The sequence below is a fragment of the Triticum urartu genome, chromosome 3A, assembly GCF_056163025.1.
Source record: "Triticum urartu cultivar PI428250 chromosome 3A, HENAU_Tu73, whole genome shotgun sequence".
Classification (NCBI taxonomy): Eukaryota; Viridiplantae; Streptophyta; class Magnoliopsida; order Poales; family Poaceae; genus Triticum; species Triticum urartu.
In genome coordinates this window covers 671,574,708-671,579,374 of record NC_141875.1, presented here as the reverse complement: position 1 = coordinate 671,579,374, position 4,667 = coordinate 671,574,708, and positions in this window count along the sequence as shown.

Here is a 4,667-nt window from a genome sequence, read left to right as displayed (position 1 = left end):
TGTTTAGGTGTGGCATATAGAGGTCGTCTTAGCATTTGCAGGAGGAGCATTATGTGATTTGAATTCTCAAGTTGTACTGTACTGTTTTAAGGAACCGGACGCACAACATGGTGGTAGTTGAAAACCGAAAATTTCTTTCAGGCTTTCTGAGCTGCTATGATTTCAAATTTTGGTTTAAGAAATATTTCACCCATTACAAAAAATCACTGATATCTATCCCTAATAATAAAGCACGGATTGACTCCGTGGGTTCACCGTCGTAATACGCTTCTTTCGGTGAATTTACGCTTTCAATTTCAATTTAAAACATATACGCGAGGTGGTATTAATTCGTGGTAAAAACCGAACTGATCAACGATCCATCGTTAGATCGTTAGATTTTCGTCCGTCTGTATGGAAAAAGCGTACATCTCGCACGTGGGCCGGCCTATTGATGATGCATCGCTCAAATCAGCCAAAAATTAATGTGGTGTGGCAGTATCGAACCCGCGCCTCCAGTTTTCGCAGGTAAGTAAGGAACCAGCTCGCCTATGATTCAGTTCTACGAACAGGTAGTATTCGTTCATATTAATCAATAGTACCACATCGCTGCTTTACATGAAATTACACCAATTTATATATGTCCGCAAGTACACAAGGAACAAGCTTGGCAAGAAATAAAAGAGATGCCTGAATAAGGATGGATTGTGTTGCGCTATAATAGGAATAAAGAGGGGACATGCAAGGAGATCCAATTAATGCGGGAATAATGGTTGATTGTGTTGCCTGAATAAAAGAAGGAATGTGTTGCGCTATAAAAGAAATAAAAGAGAGGACGTGTGGAGATCCGACAAATATGGGATCTGTAAATAAATAAAGACATGCATGGCAAGAAATAAAAAAGAGGCCTAAAGATGGGGTGTGAATTAAAAGAGAGGCCTAAAGATGCTATGTTGGTACGCTATAAAAGAATGGCAAGAAAATCCGATGTATATGCCCATAATTTGACACAAAAAATGTTGTTTATGTTTTTTTTAATCTTCATGCCTTTAATTAATATGCATGTGGATTTTTTTTCAAGAGTTGCAACAAAAATATTTGCACATAAAAAATAAACATGATAGAGGATGCATGAAGAATTTCATAGCGATGTTTCACGTTAGAGGGAAACAAGGACGAGCTCGGCGCGGCGGTGCGAGGATAAGCTTGAGGTCGTGGAGCGAAGCCAAGAGCTGGAATGATGTTCAACATGCCCTAAGTTGGTTACGCTTAACCGCCCACGATGCATGTATGTCTCCGTAGTGTGCAAATGTATAATGTTTATTTTTATCGTTTTCCTTTACCCATAACAACACCCCATTCCACGTACGTCATGAAGAAATCTAAGAACAACTTTGTTTCGGCTGCAACTACATATTCTCAAACTCTAAACCACCATTTATAGACTATAAGAGCGTGTGACATTTTTTTCTCCCGTTGCAACGCACGGGCTCTTTTGCTAGTTCCAATAATGTTTTCGGATCTGCATGGGCTAGGGACGGAGCTACATGCAGCAATTAGCAGGCGTGTCTTTATCTCGCCTTTAGCGAGACTAAAAACGGCTCGCCAGCTTGTAGGGGCCAACCTAGTAGGGAGCCGGTTGATTTGCTTCTTGCTTTTTTTTCATTTGTTTGCTTTCATTAGTCTTTTTTCCTTATCCTTTCTTTTCTTCATATCTGGAAATATCCTATTGTATTTTATAAGAAATATCTTTTTTATTTTAAAATTTCACAGTGCATTAAAAAATTGTTAATGTATTTTTTGAAAAATGACCATATCATTCAAAAAATTGTTCCCCACGTTTACAAAACATCCACGTGTTTCAAAAATATGCTCGTGACACTTTTTTGAAAAAATTTACAATGTGAAACTTTTTCGCGTAATTTCAGCATCATGTTTCATACCATTCATAAAAAAGTTTATGACACTTAAAAAATGCCCGTCATGCTTAAATTTTTTCTTTACGCTTTTTAATAAAATGTTCATGGTATTTATGAAAAGTTTTCAATGTGTGTTGAAAAAATGTTCACCATGTATTGTAAGAATGTTCAATGTGGATTTGACAAAATGTTCAACATGTACTTGGAAAATGTTCAACGTGTACTTGGAAACTGTTCAACCTGTAAAAAAATGTGCAGTGTGCATTTGAAAAATGTTCAACATGTATTTGATAAATATTACGTATCTAAAAAATGTTCAATGTGTATGCAAAAAATGTACAACTTCTATTAAAAAGTCAACATGTATTTTAAAAATAAAATAACCATAAATAAAAACCAAAAAAATAAAGCTAATAAACATCAGTAAAATAACGTACAGAAATAAAAATGGCCAGAAGATTCCAAGACCAACGCTACTGGGCAGGCTCATCAGAACCATTGCTTCAGGCGAGGTGATTTCAACTATTTGCGGCGATTAGCACCTACGTCAACATGTGCATCAGACTAAACTAATAGCAGTGCATCAAGCTGGATATTTTTTACCCCTCGAGATGCAGGGTAGGCCTCGTGGGCAACAAGGCCGGTTAGGCACCAGTTTTATTCGCAAACTGAAGCCCTCCGCAGGTGGGCTCCTCTGCTAACTTGTTATTTTTGCAAAGTGGACAAAAGTCCACAAGATTACAAGAGCATCAAGCAGGTGTAGTGTGTACATACAAGCATAGACAGATACAACATTACACAATAGTCAAGGAAGAACACGTGCAGGAAAGTAAAGACTAACAACCGACACGTTTGTCGGGCACTAGTTGGAGGCTACTAAAGCTTAGGCAAATGAGAAAACCATCTAAAAAAGAGCAAACATAGCACAATGATTTATTTTTATTTTTTTGACCGGTGATTGATCGACCCATGGGCGCCATTTCCTTCAAGTTTACTTCTTGTCTACCCCACAAGTTCAATAGGACACCAGGCAACCGAGTTGATGGTATGAGTTCACGAGGAACACGAGTCAACCGTGGAGGTCGGACGCCGGACCGCCAACGCCTGGGCGCTCTAGCGCCAACCATCCACCTTGTTTTAGATTGCACCATCGTCGTCGATCCTAGCAGGCTATATCCTAGTGTACACCCTAAGTCTCAATTTTCAATCAGCTCAAATGTTATTCGTCTAAACTACATAAGCTATCCTGATTTATTTCTTTAATACGTCTCACTATCCTGCTGGCTTGCTGTGAATTCTGTTTTATTTTGGGAAGTTATTTGCAATAACCACTGCAATGATAATTTTCTTCTTATAATGTTATTTGATGTGTGAAAATGGCAGAAAGACAGAAAGTCACGAACTGTCATTAAACGGTTTATGAAAGTAATAGTGTGCAATACTAAAAGGTAACTAGACTATAATTATATTTATTCATTTTATTATGTTCAAACGATAAGTTGTTGCCACGTCATTAATCTTTTCGATTATCAAGGATCCAAGGTCGGATGATGTATTATGCTAATACCGACTATCTTTTAGTGGCATCATCCTCGGCTTATTCATTCGGCAAGAATCATTGTCCCTTATTTGTTATCATATATGCCTCCTGACTTCTAATATATAACAAGATTTGTCAAAAACACATTATTGTTGGTAAACTCTTGGTGAAGTTACGTATATTGTTGTATCTGTGTGAGACTAGTGTACTAGCGTTATTTTTCTCTAACACCGCCCCTCCAAGGCAATATGGAGCACTCAAGGTTTAGAACAGTCAAGATTTGAACCATCTAAACCACTTGTACTCCAGCAACCTAACAGAACACTATGCACTTTCACCTCTGCAGTGTAAACTAGCAAGTAACAACGGTCTGATTAAAGAATCTTACCTAAGCAAGGAACAACATGATGTGGACAAAAGTTTCAAGTGTTATCTTGTATTCGTCCATGTATTCATGCGTCATTAAGGTGTCTTTAAAGTCATGACATCTCCACTTGAAGCTCCATCATAATACCTTACATGCTCGCCTCCGCCTCTGTGGACTCATGCTCCAATGCCCATCCATCTTGTTCATGAAAGACCCTTCATTCCCGATCATACAAACACATATATTTTAGATACCATAATATTCTCATGAACAATAGAAATATTCAATAAAAACGAAAGTACCTACTAATTTAGCTGGTGCATGCGAGTTCTAGTTACTTGTCTTTGTTTTTGCTGAGAGTTGAACATGTGTAGCGATGGGTGTTGTGGGTGTAATAGTGGTTGGAATGCCCTCATCACCACTCTAGGGGAATGTTACCCCTACATCTATTTGCAGGAGATATGCTACCCTCTCATCTATTTTCCGACCACCTAATTCTTGTAGTAACAAAACATGATAAATGTAGCCATATAAACCAATCGTTGTGGATGGCTTGGCCCTCTGCATGAGCACGATAACTCTTGAGTATATGTGGAATAAATGTCGTAACCGCCATGCTTTCTGGATTGCTCACATGGCTCACCATGATGTCAAGAAAAAAATTTGTTTTCAACAATTAATACATGAAAGCAAACACTGTACAAGCTAATACCATACGGCAACCACAATACATTTATTTATTCAATAGAGGATAATGATACATCATTACATTGTAGTAAACTCAGTTGATAACTACTAGTCAACATTTTTCAGAACCTGATTTGAAAAAAAAAATCGCAAATGCACAATCTTCATACATTTA